This window comes from Phyllobates terribilis, unplaced genomic scaffold, assembly GCF_046119375.1.
Source record: "Phyllobates terribilis strain yellow unplaced genomic scaffold, ASM4611937v1 Scaffold_34__1_contigs__length_13252353, whole genome shotgun sequence".
NCBI lineage: Eukaryota > Metazoa > Chordata > Amphibia > Anura > Dendrobatidae > Phyllobates > Phyllobates terribilis.
Window position 1 is genome coordinate 2,934,840 of NW_027362794.1, and position 14,881 is coordinate 2,949,720.

At 45.4% G+C, this 14,881-nt stretch overlaps 11 non-coding genes across 11 annotated transcripts; all 11 read left to right on the top strand.

The window, feature by feature from the left end:
- Nucleotides 1–755: 755 nt before the first annotated feature.
- Nucleotides 756–946, top strand: LOC141182204 (U2 spliceosomal RNA). Its single transcript, XR_012257593.1, has one exon. It is a non-coding gene; the product is annotated as a U2 spliceosomal RNA (small nuclear RNA).
- Nucleotides 947–2,064: 1,118 nt separating this feature from the next.
- LOC141182206 (U2 spliceosomal RNA) lies at nt 2,065–2,255 on the top strand. The gene has a single exon (XR_012257594.1). It is a non-coding gene; the product is annotated as a U2 spliceosomal RNA (small nuclear RNA).
- Nucleotides 2,256–3,375: 1,120 nt separating this feature from the next.
- Nucleotides 3,376–3,566, top strand: LOC141182207 (U2 spliceosomal RNA). The gene has a single exon (XR_012257595.1). It is a non-coding gene; the product is annotated as a U2 spliceosomal RNA (small nuclear RNA).
- Nucleotides 3,567–4,686: 1,120 nt separating this feature from the next.
- Nucleotides 4,687–4,877, top strand: LOC141182208 (U2 spliceosomal RNA). Its single transcript, XR_012257596.1, has one exon. It is a non-coding gene; the product is annotated as a U2 spliceosomal RNA (small nuclear RNA).
- Nucleotides 4,878–5,997: 1,120 nt separating this feature from the next.
- LOC141181776 (U2 spliceosomal RNA) lies at nt 5,998–6,188 on the top strand. Its single transcript, XR_012257321.1, has one exon. It is a non-coding gene; the product is annotated as a U2 spliceosomal RNA (small nuclear RNA).
- A 1,119-nt stretch (nt 6,189–7,307) lies between these two features.
- Nucleotides 7,308–7,498, top strand: LOC141182210 (U2 spliceosomal RNA). Its single transcript, XR_012257598.1, has one exon. It is a non-coding gene; the product is annotated as a U2 spliceosomal RNA (small nuclear RNA).
- A 1,116-nt stretch (nt 7,499–8,614) lies between these two features.
- Nucleotides 8,615–8,805, top strand: LOC141182211 (U2 spliceosomal RNA). Its single transcript, XR_012257599.1, has one exon. It is a non-coding gene; the product is annotated as a U2 spliceosomal RNA (small nuclear RNA).
- A 1,118-nt stretch (nt 8,806–9,923) lies between these two features.
- On the top strand, nt 9,924–10,114 carry LOC141182212 (U2 spliceosomal RNA). Its single transcript, XR_012257600.1, has one exon. It is a non-coding gene; the product is annotated as a U2 spliceosomal RNA (small nuclear RNA).
- A 1,118-nt stretch (nt 10,115–11,232) lies between these two features.
- On the top strand, nt 11,233–11,423 carry LOC141182213 (U2 spliceosomal RNA). Its single transcript, XR_012257601.1, has one exon. It is a non-coding gene; the product is annotated as a U2 spliceosomal RNA (small nuclear RNA).
- A 1,118-nt stretch (nt 11,424–12,541) lies between these two features.
- On the top strand, nt 12,542–12,732 carry LOC141182214 (U2 spliceosomal RNA). Its single transcript, XR_012257602.1, has one exon. It is a non-coding gene; the product is annotated as a U2 spliceosomal RNA (small nuclear RNA).
- A 1,116-nt stretch (nt 12,733–13,848) lies between these two features.
- On the top strand, nt 13,849–14,039 carry LOC141181470 (U2 spliceosomal RNA). Its single transcript, XR_012257044.1, has one exon. It is a non-coding gene; the product is annotated as a U2 spliceosomal RNA (small nuclear RNA).
- The last annotated feature ends 842 nt before the right edge of the window (nt 14,040–14,881 follow it).

Below are 14,881 nucleotides of genomic sequence, written 5' to 3' on the forward strand. Positions count from 1 at the left end.
TTAGCAAATGCCCTTGTTATCAACAGCAGCCTTTTAAACTCACCTGAGCTAACAGGTATGTGAGCTGGTTACTCTGCTGCGCTTAAAATTTCTTTTTTGGTTTGCTACAATGCCTTTTCTGAAACGTTGTCTCCCTCTGCTGGAACACTGACTTCTTTCATTTAATGCCTGCAGACTATAAAAGAGAAACCAACCCAAAAAGTTTGGTTGATTAGTCTGTGGCATTCTTTTAAACTGTTGCTTATGGCGGTCTCTGTGAGCTTCTCAGTGACATTCAGCCATCCAGGTATCCCGCCTGCAGTAGACGGAATGTGGCAATGGAACGCTGGCTGCGCGTGTCATAATAGGCTCTGAGCCTTTATATACCTGCGCACAGCAGCAGCCACCTTCAGTCTGCTGCTGGACAGCCAGCAGCAGCAGCAGCAGCAGGAGAGGTAATTAATCAGCAACCCTCCTGCTAAGGGTAGACAGCTGCTCGTTCCACCCCCCCCCCCCGCCTTAATTGGTTCTCCTCCCTTCCAACGGTGTTGAGGCGGGTGGGAACAGCCGGGGGTTGAGGGTACTGTGCTAAAAGAGGTGGAGTTATGCAGATCTAAAACGCGTGGATTGCAGCAGCAGCAAGCCGAAAAGTGCAGGCATGTGAGGGATCTAGAGGTTGACAGCATGTCTTCTTAACGGGAGTCCAGGTGGCCATCTCCACAAATGGACTTTTCAGAATCCTTGGGTGGCACCGTAGTCGGAAACCAATTCTGGTTATCGCTTCTCGGCCTTTTGGCTAAGATCAAGTGTAGTATCTGTTCTTATCAGTTTAATATCTGATACGTCCCCTATCTGGGGACCATATATTAAATGGATTTTTAGAACAGGGAGATGGAAAAAGAGCTTGCTCTGTCCACTCCACGCATTGACCTGGTATTGCAGTATCTCCAGGACCGGTGCACCCCTTCTTTAATGCAGTTTCTAAAATCAGAAAGAATTGAATTCAATGCTTTTTGTTCATTTGGCTTGTTTGTCGGATTATGGGATGGACTCTTTGGCTTTGCTTTTCTTCTCCTCATTGGATTTTTCATGTTAAAAGTTGCAGAAGCCAGATGACAAGCTCATTTTGGTTCAACTTCAGCAACTGTGCATTGCATTGCCATGTAATGTAATGCAATGCTATCTATCTAGCTCTCCCTCTATACTTCCTTTTGGATAAACAGACATATTAGGCAAGCATTTTGGAGCTTTCACCTAAATAACTACAGGTGGTGAGATAAGCTGCACAATATAATTGACCTTTCAGTATATTGTTGCACACACACCATCTATTTAGCAAATGCCCTTGTTATCAACAGCAGCCTTTTAAACTCACCTGAGCTAACAGGTATGTGAGCTGGTTACTTTGCTGCGCTTAAAATTTCTTTTTTGGTTTGCTACAATGCCTTTTCTGAAACATTGTCTCCCTCTGCTGGAACACTGACTTCTTTCATTTAATGCCTGCAGACTATAAAAGAGAAACCAACCCAAAAAGTTTGGTTGATTAGTCTGTGGCATTCTTTTAAACTGTTGCTTATGGCGGTCTCTGTGAGCTTCTCAGTGACATTCAGCCATCCAGGTATCCCGCCTGCAGTAGACGGAATGTGGCAATGGAACGCTGGCTGCGCGTGTCATAATAGGCTCTGAGCCTTTATATACCTGCGCACAGCAGCAGCCACCTTCAGTCTGCTGCTGGACAGCCAGCAGCAGCAGCAGCAGCAGGAGAGGTAATTAATCAGCAACCCTCCTGCTAAGGGTAGACAGCTGCTCGTTCCACCCCCCCCCCGCCTTAATTGGTTCTCCTCCCTTCCAACGGTGTTGAGGCGGGTGGGAACAGCCGGGGGTTGAGGGTACTGTGCTAAAAGAGGTGGAGTTATGCAGATCTAAAACGCGTGGATTGCAGCAGCAGCAAGCCGAAAAGTGCAGGCATGTGAGGGATCTAGAGGTTGACAGCATGTCTTCTTAACGGGAGTCCAGGTGGCCATCTCCACAAATGGACTTTTCAGAATCCTTGGGTGGCACCGTAGTCGGAAACCAATTCTGGTTATCGCTTCTCGGCCTTTTGGCTAAGATCAAGTGTAGTATCTGTTCTTATCAGTTTAATATCTGATACGTCCCCTATCTGGGGACCATATATTAAATGGATTTTTAGAACAGGGAGATGGAAAAAGAGCTTGCTCTGTCCACTCCACGCATTGACCTGGTATTGCAGTATCTCCAGGACCGGTGCACCCCTTCTTTAATGCAGTTTCTAAAATCAGAAAGAATTGAATTCAATGCTTTTTGTTCATTTGGCTTGTTTGTCGGATTTTGGGATGGACTCTTTGGCTTTGCTTTTCTTCTCCTCATTGGATTTTTCATGTTAAAAGTTGCAGAAGCCAGATGACAAGCTCATTTTGGTTCAACTTCAGCAACTGTGCATTGCATTGCCATGTAATGTAATGCAATGCTATCTATCTAGCTCTCCCTCTATACTTCCTTTTGGATAAACAGACATATTAGGCAAGCATTTTGGAGCTTTCACCTAAATAACTACAGGTGGTGAGATAAGCTGCACAATATAATTGACCTTTCAGTATATTGTTGCACACACACCATCTATTTAGCAAATGCCCTTGTTATCAACAGCAGCCTTTTAAACTCACCTGAGCTAACAGGTATGTGAGCTGGTTACTCTGCTGCGCTTAAAATTTCTTTTTTGGTTTGCTACAATGCCTTTTCTGAAACGTTGTCTCCCTCTGCTGGAACACTGACTTCTTTCATTTAATGCCTGCAGACTATAAAAGAGAAACCAACCCAAAAAGTTTGGTTGATTAGTCTGTGGCATTCTTTTAAACTGTTGCTTATGGCGGTCTCTGTGAGCTTCTCAGTGACATTCAGCCATCCAGGTATCCCGCCTGCAGTAGACGGAATGTGGCAATGGAACGCTGGCTGCGCGTGTCATAATAGGCTCTGAGCCTTTATATACCTGCGCACAGCAGCAGCCACCTTCAGTCTGCTGCTGGACAGCCAGCAGCAGCAGCAGCAGCAGGAGAGGTAATTAATCAGCAACCCTCCTGCTAAGGGTAGACAGCTGCTCGTTCCACCCCCCCCCCCCGCCTTAATTGGTTCTCCTCCCTTCCAACGGTGTTGAGGCGGGTGGGAACAGCCGGGGGTTGAGGGTACTGTGCTAAAAGAGGTGGAGTTATGCAGATCTAAAACGCGTGGATTGCAGCAGCAGCAAGCCGAAAAGTGCAGGCATGTGAGGGATCTAGAGGTTGACAGCATGTCTTCTTAACGGGAGTCCAGGTGGCCATCTCCACAAATGGACTTTTCAGAATCCTTGGGTGGCACCGTAGTCGGAAACCAATTCTGGTTATCGCTTCTCGGCCTTTTGGCTAAGATCAAGTGTAGTATCTGTTCTTATCAGTTTAATATCTGATACGTCCCCTATCTGGGGACCATATATTAAATGGATTTTTAGAACAGGGAGATGGAAAAAGAGCTTGCTCTGTCCACTCCACGCATTGACCTGGTATTGCAGTATCTCCAGGACCGGTGCACCCCTTCTTTAATGCAGTTTCTAAAATCAGAAAGAATTGAATTCAATGCTTTTTGTTCATTTGGCTTGTTTGTCGGATTTTGGGATGGACTCTTTGGCTTTGCTTTTCTTCTCCTCATTGGATTTTTCATGTTAAAAGTTGCAGAAGCCAGATGACAAGCTCATTTTGGTTCAACTTCAGCAACTGTGCATTGCATTGCCATGTAATGTAATGCAATGCTATCTATCTAGCTCTCCCTCTATACTTCCTTTTGGATAAACAGACATATTAGGCAAGCATTTTGGAGCTTTCACCTAAATAACTACAGGTGGTGAGATAAGCTGCACAATATAATTGACCTTTCAGTATATTGTTGCACACACACCATCTATTTAGCAAATGCCCTTGTTATCAACAGCAGCCTTTTAAACTCACCTGAGCTAACAGGTATGTGAGCTGGTTACTCTGCTGCGCTTAAAATTTCTTTTTTGGTTTGCTACAATGCCTTTTCTGAAACGTTGTCTCCCTCTGCTGGAACACTGACTTCTTTCATTTAATGCCTGCAGACTATAAAAGAGAAACCAACCCAAAAAGTTTGGTTGATTAGTCTGTGGCATTCTTTTAAACTGTTGCTTATGGCGGTCTCTGTGAGCTTCTCAGTGACATTCAGCCATCCAGGTATCCCGCCTGCAGTAGACGGAATGTGGCAATGGAACGCTGGCTGCGCGTGTCATAATAGGCTCTGAGCCTTTATATACCTGCGCACAGCAGCAGCCACCTTCAGTCTGCTGCTGGACAGCCAGCAGCAGCAGCAGCAGCAGGAGAGGTAATTAATCAGCAACCCTCCTGCTAAGGGTAGACAGCTGCTCGTTCCACCCCCCCCCCCCGCCTTAATTGGTTCTCCTCCCTTCCAACGGTGTTGAGGCGGGTGGGAACAGCCGGGGGTTGAGGGTACTGTGCTAAAAGAGGTGGAGTTATGCAGATCTAAAACGCGTGGATTGCAGCAGCAGCAAGCCGAAAAGTGCAGGCATGTGAGGGATCTAGAGGTTGACAGCATGTCTTCTTAACGGGAGTCCAGGTGGCCATCTCCACAAATGGACTTTTCAGAATCCTTGGGTGGCACCGTAGTCGGAAACCAATTCTGGTTATCGCTTCTCGGCCTTTTGGCTAAGATCAAGTGTAGTATCTGTTCTTATCAGTTTAATATCTGATACGTCCCCTATCTGGGGACCATATATTAAATGGATTTTTAGAACAGGGAGATGGAAAAAGAGCTTGCTCTGTCCACTCCACGCATTGACCTGGTATTGCAGTATCTCCAGGACCGGTGCACCCCTTCTTTAATGCAGTTTCTAAAATCAGAAAGAATTGAATTCAATGCTTTTTGTTCATTTGGCTTGTTTGTCGGATTTTGGGATGGACTCTTTGGCTTTGCTTTTCTTCTCCTCATTGGATTTTTCATGTTAAAAGTTGCAGAAGCCAGATGACAAGCTCATTTTGGTTCAACTTCAGCAACTGTGCATTGCATTGCCATGTAATGTAATGCAATGCTATCTATCTAGCTCTCCCTCTATACTTCCTTTTGGATAAACAGACATATTAGGCAAGCATTTTGGAGCTTTCACCTAAATAACTACAGGTGGTGAGATAAGCTGCACAATATAATTGACCTTTCAGTATATTGTTGCACACACACCATCTATTTAGCAAATGCCCTTGTTATCAACAGCAGCCTTTTAAACTCACCTGAGCTAACAGGTATGTGAGCTGGTTACTCTGCTGCGCTTAAAATTTCTTTTTTGGTTTGCTACAATGCCTTTTCTGAAACGTTGTCTCCCTCTGCTGGAACACTGACTTCTTTCATTTAATGCCTGCAGACTATAAAAGAGAAACCAACCCAAAAAGTTTGGTTGATTAGTCTGTGGCATTCTTTTAAACTGTTGCTTATGGCGGTCTCTGTGAGCTTCTCAGTGACATTCAGCCATCCAGGTATCCCGCCTGCAGTAGACGGAATGTGGCAATGGAACGCTGGCTGCGCGTGTCATAATAGGCTCTGAGCCTTTATATACCTGCGCACAGCAGCAGCCACCTTCAGTCTGCTGCTGGACAGCCAGCAGCAGCAGCAGCAGCAGGAGAGGTAATTAATCAGCAACCCTCCTGCTAAGGGTAGACAGCTGCTCGTTCCACCCCCCCCCCCCGCCTTAATTGGTTCTCCTCCCTTCCAACGGTGTTGAGGCGGGTGGGAACAGCCGGGGGTTGAGGGTACTGTGCTAAAAGAGGTGGAGTTATGCAGATCTAAAACGCGTGGATTGCAGCAGCAGCAAGCCGAAAAGTGCAGGCATGTGAGGGATCTAGAGGTTGACAGCATGTCTTCTTAACGGGAGTCCAGGTGGCCATCTCCACAAATGGACTTTTCAGAATCCTTGGGTGGCACCGTAGTCGGAAACCAATTCTGGTTATCGCTTCTCGGCCTTTTGGCTAAGATCAAGTGTAGTATCTGTTCTTATCAGTTTAATATCTGATACGTCCCCTATCTGGAGACGATATATTAAATGGATTTTTAGAACAGGGAGATGGAAAAAGAGCTTGCTCTGTCCACTCCACGCATTGACCTGGTATTGCAGTATCTCCAGGACCGGTGCACCCCTTCTTTAATGCAGTTTCTAAAATCAGAAAGAATTGAATTCAATGCTTTTTGTTCATTTGGCTTGTTTGTCGGATTTTGGGATGGACTCTTTGGCTTTGCTTTTCTTCTCCTCATTGGATTTTTCATGTTAAAAGTTGCAGAAGCCAGATGACAAGCTCATTTTGGTTCAACTTCAGCAACTGTGCATTGCATTGCCATGTAATGTAATGCAATGCTATCTATCTAGCTCTCCCTCTATACTTCCTTTTGGATAAACAGACATATTAGGCAAGCATTTTGGAGCTTTCACCTAAATAACTACAGGTGGTGAGATAAGCTGCACAATATAATTGACCTTTCAGTATATTGTTGCACACACACCATCTATTTAGCAAATGCCCTTGTTATCAACAGCAGCCTTTTAAACTCACCTGAGCTAACAGGTATGTGAGCTGGTTACTCTGCTGCGCTTAAAATTTCTTTTTTGGTTTGCTACAATGCCTTTTCTGAAACGTTGTCTCCCTCTGCTGGAACACTGACTTCTTTCATTTAATGCCTGCAGACTATAAAAGAGAAACCAACCCAAAAAGTTTGGTTGATTATTCTGTGGCATTCTTTTAAACTGTTGCTTATGGCGGTCTCTGTGAGCTTCTCAGTGACATTCAGCCATCCAGGTATCCCGCCTGCAGTAGACGGAATGTGGCAATGGAACGCTGGCTGCGCGTGTCATAATAGGCTCTGAGCCTTTATATACCTGCGCACAGCAGCAGCCACCTTCAGTCTGCTGCTGGACAGCCAGCAGCAACAACAGCAGCAGGAGAGGTAATTAATCAGCAACCCTCCTGCTAAGGGTAGACAGCTGCTCGTTCCACCCCCCCCCCCGCCTTAATTGGTTCTCCTCCCTTCCAACGGTGTTGAGGCGGGTGGGAACAGCCGGGGGTTGAGGGTACTGTGCTAAAAGAGGTGGAGTTATGCAGATCTAAAACGCGTGGATTGCAGCAGCAGCAAGCCGAAAAGTGCAGGCATGTGAGGGATCTAGAGGTTGACAGCATGTCTTCTTAACGGGAGTCCAGGTGGCCATCTCCACAAATGGACTTTTCAGAATCCTTGGGTGGCACCGTAGTCGGAAACCAATTCTGGTTATCGCTTCTCGGCCTTTTGGCTAAGATCAAGTGTAGTATCTGTTCTTATCAGTTTAATATCTGATACGTCCCCTATCTGGGGACCATATATTAAATGGATTTTTAGAACAGGGAGATGGAAAAAGAGCTTGCTCTGTCCACTCCACGCATTGACCTGGTATTGCAGTATCTCCAGGACCGGTGCACCCCTTCTTTAATGCAGTTTCTAAAATCAGAAAGAATTGAATTCAATGCTTTTTGTTCATTTGGCTTGTTTGTCGGATTTTGGGATGGACTCTTTGGCTTTGCTTTTCTTCTCCTCATTGGATTTTTCATGTTAAAAGTTGCAGAAGCCAGATGACAAGCTCATTTTGGTTCAACTTCAGCAACTGTGCATTGCATTGCCATGTAATGTAATGCAATGCTATCTATCTAGCTCTCCCTCTATACTTCCTTTTGGATAAACAGACATATTAGGCAAGCATTTTGGAGCTTTCACCTAAATAACTACAGGTGGTGAGATAAGCTGCACAATATAATTGACCTTTCAGTATATTGTTGCACACACACCATCTATTTAGCAAATGCCCTTGTTATCAACAGCAGCCTTTTAAACTCACCTGAGCTAACAGGTATGTGAGCTGGTTACTCTGCTGCGCTTAAAATTTCTTTTTTGGTTTGCTACAATGCCTTTTCTGAAACGTTGTCTCCCTCTGCTGGAACACTGACTTCTTTCATTTAATGCCTGCAGACTATAAAAGAGAAACCAACCCAAAAAGTTTGGTTGATTAGTCTGTGGCATTCTTTTAAACTGTTGCTTATGGCGGTCTCTGTGAGCTTCTCAGTGACATTCAGCCATCCAGGTATCCCGCCTGCAGTAGACGGAATGTGGCAATGGAACGCTGGCTGCGCGTGTCATAATAGGCTCTGAGCCTTTATATACCTGCGCACAGCAGCAGCCACCTTCAGTCTGCTGCTGGACAGCCAGCAGCAGCAGCAACAGCAGGAGAGGTAATTAATCAGCAACCCTCCTGCTAAGGGTAGACAGCTGCTCGTTCCACCCCCCCCGCCTTAATTGGTTCTCCTCCCTTCCAACGGTGTTGAGGCGGGTGGGAACAGCCGGGGGTTGAGGGTACTGTGCTAAAAGAGGTGGAGTTATGCAGATCTAAAACGCGTGGATTGCAGCAGCAGCAAGCCGAAAAGTGCAGGCATGTGAGGGATCTAGAGGTTGACAGCATGTCTTCTTAACGGGAGTCCAGGTGGCCATCTCCACAAATGGACTTTTCAGAATCCTTGGGTGGCACCGTAGTCGGAAACCAATTCTGGTTATCGCTTCTCGGCCTTTTGGCTAAGATCAAGTGTAGTATCTGTTCTTATCAGTTTAATATCTGATACGTCCCCTATCTGGGGACCATATATTAAATGGATTTTTAGAACAGGGAGATGGAAAAAGAGCTTGCTCTGTCCACTCCACGCATTGACCTGGTATTGCAGTATCTCCAGGACCGGTGCACCCCTTCTTTAATGCAGTTTCTAAAATCAGAAAGAATTGAATTCAATGCTTTTTGTTCATTTGGCTTGTTTGTCGGATTTTGGGATGGACTCTTTGGCTTTGCTTTTCTTCTCCTCATTGGATTTTTCATGTTAAAAGTTGCAGAAGCCAGATGACAAGCTCATTTTGGTTCAACTTCAGCAACTGTGCATTGCATTGCCATGTAATGTAATGCAATGCTATCTATCTAGCTCTCCCTCTATACTTCCTTTTGGATAAACAGACATATTAGGCAAGCATTTTGGAGCTTTCACCTAAATAACTACAGGTGGTGAGATAAGCTGCACAATATAATTGACCTTTCAGTATATTGTTGCACACACACCATCTATTTAGCAAATGCCCTTGTTATCAACAGCAGCCTTTTAAACTCACCTGAGCTAACAGGTATGTGAGCTGGTTACTCTGCTGCGCTTAAAATTTCTTTTTTGGTTTGCTACAATGCCTTTTCTGAAACGTTGTCTCCCTCTGCTGGAACACTGACTTCTTTCATTTAATGCCTGCAGACTATAAAAGAGAAACCAGCCCAAAAAGTTTGGTTGATTAGTCTGTGGCATTCTTTTAAACTGTTGCTTATGGCGGTCTCTGTGAGCTTCTCAGTGACATTCAGCCATCCAGGTATCCCGCCTGCAGTAGACGGAATGTGGCAATGGAACGCTGGCTGCGCGTGTCATAATAGGCTCTGAGCCTTTATATACCTGCGCACAGCAGCAGCCACCTTCAGTCTGCTGCTGGACAGCCAGCAGCAACAACAGCAGCAGGAGAGGTAATTAATCAGCAACCCTCCTGCTAAGGGTAGACAGCTGCTCGTTCCACCCCCCCCCCGCCTTAATTGGTTCTCCTCCCTTCCAACGGTGTTGAGGCGGGTGGGAACAGCCGGGGGTTGAGGGTACTGTGCTAAAAGAGGTGGAGTTATGCAGATCTAAAACGCGTGGATTGCAGCAGCAGCAAGCCGAAAAGTGCAGGCATGTGAGGGATCTAGAGGTTGACAGCATGTCTTCTTAACGGGAGTCCAGGTGGCCATCTCCACAAATGGACTTTTCAGAATCCTTGGGTGGCACCGTAGTCGGAAACCAATTCTGGTTATCGCTTCTCGGCCTTTTGGCTAAGATCAAGTGTAGTATCTGTTCTTATCAGTTTAATATCTGATACGTCCCCTATCTGGGGACCATATATTAAATGGATTTTTAGAACAGGGAGATGGAAAAAGAGCTTGCTCTGTCCACTCCACGCATTGACCTGGTATTGCAGTATCTCCAGGACCGGTGCACCCCTTCTTTAATGCAGTTTCTAAAATCAGAAAGAATTGAATTCAATGCTTTTTGTTCATTTGGCTTGTTTGTCGGATTTTGGGATGGACTCTTTGGCTTTGCTTTTCTTCTCCTCATTGGATTTTTCATGTTAAAAGTTGCAGAAGCCAGATGACAAGCTCATTTTGGTTCAACTTCAGCAACTGTGCATTGCATTGCCATGTAATGTAATGCAATGCTATCTATCTAGCTCTCCCTCTATACTTCCTTTTGGATAAACAGACATATTAGGCAAGCATTTTGGAGCTTTCACCTAAATAACTACAGGTGGTGAGATAAGCTGCACAATATAATTGACCTTTCAGTATATTGTTGCACACACACCATCTATTTAGCAAATGCCCTTGTTATCAACAGCAGCCTTTTAAACTCACCTGAGCTAACAGGTATGTGAGCTGGTTACTCTGCTGCGCTTAAAATTTCTTTTTTGGTTTGCTACAATGCCTTTTCTGAAACGTTGTCTCCCTCTGCTGGAACACTGACTTCTTTCATTTAATGCCTGCAGACTATAAAAGAGAAACCAACCCAAAAAGTTTGGTTGATTAGTCTGTGGCATTCTTTTAAACTGTTGCTTATGGCGGTCTCTGTGAGCTTCTCAGTGACATTCAGCCATCCAGGTATCCCGCCTGCAGTAGACGGAATGTGGCAATGGAACGCTGGCTGCGCGTGTCATAATAGGCTCTGAGCCTTTATATACCTGCGCACAGCAGCAGCCACCTTCAGTCTGCTGCTGGACAGCCAGCAGCAACAACAGCAGCAGGAGAGGTAATTAATCAGCAACCCTCCTGCTAAGGGTAGACAGCTGCTCGTTCCACCCCCCCCCAGCCTTAATTGGTTCTCCTCCCTTCCAACGGTGTTGAGGCGGGTGGGTACAGCCGGGGGTTGAGGGTACTGTGCTAAAAGAGGTGGAGTTATGCAGATCTAAAACGCGTGGATTGCAGCAGCAGCAAGCCGAAAAGTGCAGGCATGTGAGGGATCTAGAGGTTGACAGCATGTCTTCTTAACGGGAGTCCAGGTGGCCATCTCCACAAATGGACTTTTCAGAATCCTTGGGTGGCACCGTAGTCGGAAACCAATTCTGGTTATCGCTTCTCGGCCTTTTGGCTAAGATCAAGTGTAGTATCTGTTCTTATCAGTTTAATATCTGATACGTCCCCTATCTGGGGACCATATATTAAATGGATTTTTAGAACAGGGAGATGGAAAAAGAGCTTGCTCTGTCCACTCCACGCATTGACCTGGTATTGCAGTATCTCCAGGACCGGTGCACCCCTTCTTTAATGCAGTTTCTAAAATCAGAAAGAATTGAATTCAATGCTTTTTGTTCATTTGGCTTGTTTGTCGGATTTTGGGATGGACTCTTTGGCTTTGCTTTTCTTCTCCTCATTGGATTTTTCATGTTAAAAGTTGCAGAAGCCAGATGACAAGCTCATTTTGGTTCAACTTCAGCAACTGTGCATTGCATTGCCATGTAATGTAATGCAATGCTATCTATCTAGCTCTCCCTCTATACTTCCTTTTGGATAAACAGACATATTAGGCAAGCATTTTGGAGCTTTCACCTAAATAACTACAGGTGGTGAGATAAGCTGCACAATATAATTGACCTTTCAGTATACTGTTGCACACACACCATCTATTTAGCAAATGCCCTTGTTATCAACAGCAGCCTTTTAAACTCACCTGAGCTAACAGGTATGTGAGCTGGTTACTCTGCTGCGCTTAAAATTTCTTTTTTGGTTTGCTACAATGCCTTTTCTGAAACGTTGTCTCCCTCTGCTGGAACACTGACTTCTTTCATTTAATGCCTGCAGACTATAAAAGAGAAACCAACCCAAAAAGTTTGGTTGATTAGTCTGTGGCATTCTTTTAAACTGTTGCTTATGGCGGTCTCTGTGAGCTTCTCAGTGACATTCAGCCATCCAGGTATCCCGCCTGCAGTAGACGGAATGTGGCAATGGAACGCTGGCTGCGCGTGTCATAATAGGCTCTGAGCCTTTATATACCTGCGCACAGCAGCAGCCACCTTCAGTCTGCTGCTGGACAGCCAGCAGCAGCAGCAGCAGCAGGAGAGGTAATTAATCAGCAACCCTCCTGCTAAGGGTAGACAGCTGCTCGTTCCACCCCCCCCCCGCCTTAATTGGTTCTCCTCCCTTCCAACGGTGTTGAGGCGGGTGGGAACAGCCGGGGGTTGAGGGTACTGTGCTAAAAGAGGTGGAGTTATGCAGATCTAAAACGCGTGGATTGCAGCAGCAGCAAGCCGAAAAGTGCAGGCATGTGAGGGATCTAGAGGTTGACAGCATGTCTTCTTAACGGGAGTCCAGGTGGCCATCTCCACAAATGGACTTTTCAGAATCCTTGGGTGGCACCGTAGTCGGAAACCAATTCTGGTTATCGCTTCTCGGCCTTTTGGCTAAGATCAAGTGTAGTATCTGTTCTTATCAGTTTAATATCTGATACGTCCCCTATCTGGGGACCATATATTAAATGGATTTTTAGAACAGGGAGATGGAAAAAGAGCTTGCTCTGTCCACTCCACGCATTGACCTGGTATTGCAGTATCTCCAGGACCGGTGCACCCCTTCTTTAATGCAGTTTCTAAAATCAGAAAGAATTGAATTCAATGCTTTTTGTTCATTTGGCTTGTTTGTCGGATTTTGGGATGGACTCTTTGGCTTTGCTTTTCTTCTCCTCATTGGATTTTTCATGTTAAAAGTTGCAGAAGCCAGATGACAAGCTCATTTTGGTTCAACTTCAGCAACTGTGCATTGCATTGCCATGTAATGTAATGCAATGCTATCTATCTAGCTCTCCCTCTATACTTCCTTTTGGATAAACAGACATATTAGGCAAGCATTTTGGAGCTTTCACCTAAATAACTACAGGTGGTGAGATAAGCTGCACAATATAATTGACCTTTCAGTATATTGTTGCACACACACCATCTATTTAGCAAATGCCCTTGTTATCAACAGCAGCCTTTTAAACTCACCTGAGCTAACAGGTATGTGAGCTGGTTACTCTGCTGCGCTTAAAATTTCTTTTTTGGTTTGCTACAATGCCTTTTCTGAAACGTTGTCTCCCTCTGCTGGAACACTGACTTCTTTCATTTAATGCCTGCAGACTATAAAAGAGAAACCAACCCAAAAAGTTTGGTTGATTAGTCTGTGGCATTCTTTTAAACTGTTGCTTATGGCGGTCTCTGTGAGCTTCTCAGTGACATTCAGCCATCCAGGTATCCCGCCTGCAGTAGACGGAATGTGGCAATGGAACGCTGGCTGCGCGTGTCATAATAGGCTCTGAGCCTTTATATACCTGCGCACAGCAGCAGCCACCTTCAGTCTGCTGCTGGACAGCCAGCAGCAGCAGCAGCAGGAGAGGTAATTAATCAGCAACCCTCCTGCTAAGGGTAGACAGCTGCTCGTTCCACCCCCCCCCCCGCCTTAATTGGTTCTCCTCCCTTCCAACGGTGTTGAGGCGGGTGGGAACAGCCGGGGGTTGAGGGTACTGTGCTAAAAGAGGTGGAGTTATGCAGATCTAAAACGCGTGGATTGCAGCAGCAGCAAGCCGAAAAGTGCAGGCATGTGAGGGATCTAGAGGTTGACAGCATGTCTTCTTAACGGGAGTCCAGGTGGCCATCTCCACAAATGGACTTTTCAGAATCCTTGGGTGGCACCGTAGTCGGAAACCAATTCTGGTTATTGCTTCTCGGCCTTTTGGCTAAGATCAAGTGTAGTATCTGTTCTTATCAGTTTAATATCTGATACGTCCCCTATCTGGGGACCATATATTAAATGGATTTTTAGAACAGGGAGATGGAAAAAGAGCTTGCTCTGTCCACTCCACGCATTGACCTGGTATTGCAGTATCTCCAGGACCGGTGCACCCCTTCTTTAATGCAGTTTCTAAAATCAGAAAGAATTGAATTCAATGCTTTTTGTTCATTTGGCTTGTTTGTCGGATTTTGGGATGGACTCTTTGGCTTTGCTTTTCTTCTCCTCATTGGATTTTTCATGTTAAAAGTTGCAGAAGCCAGATGACAAGCTCATTTTGGTTCAACTTCAGCAACTGTGCATTGCATTGCCATGTAATGTAATGCAATGCTATCTATCTAGCTCTCCCTCTATACTTCCTTTTGGATAAACAGACATATTAGGCAAGCATTTTGGAGCTTTCACCTAAATAACTACAGGTGGTGAGATAAGCTGCACAATATAATTGACCTTTCAGTATATTGTTGCACACACACCATCTATTTAGCAAATGCCCTTGTTATCAACAGCAGCCTTTTAAACTCACCTGAGCTAACAGGTATGTGAGCTGGTTACTCTGCTGCGCTTAAAATTTCTTTTTTGGTTTGCTACAATGCCTTTTCTGAAACGTTGTCTCCCTCTGCTGGAACACTGACTTCTTTCATTTAATGCCTGCAGACTATAAAAGAGAAACCAACCCAAAAAGTTTGGTTGATTAGTCTGTGGCATTCTTTTAAACTGTTGCTTATGGCGGTCTCTGTGAGCTTCTCAGTGACATTCAGCCATCCAGGTATCCCGCCTGCAGTAGACGGAATGTGGCAATGGAACGCTGGCTGCGCGTGTCATAATAGGCTCTGAGCCTTTATATACCTGCGCACAGCAGCAGCCACCTTCAGTCTGCTGCTGGACAGCCAGCAGCAGCAGCAGCAGCAGGAGAGGTAATTAATCAGCAACCCTCCTGCTAAGGGTAGACAGCTGCTC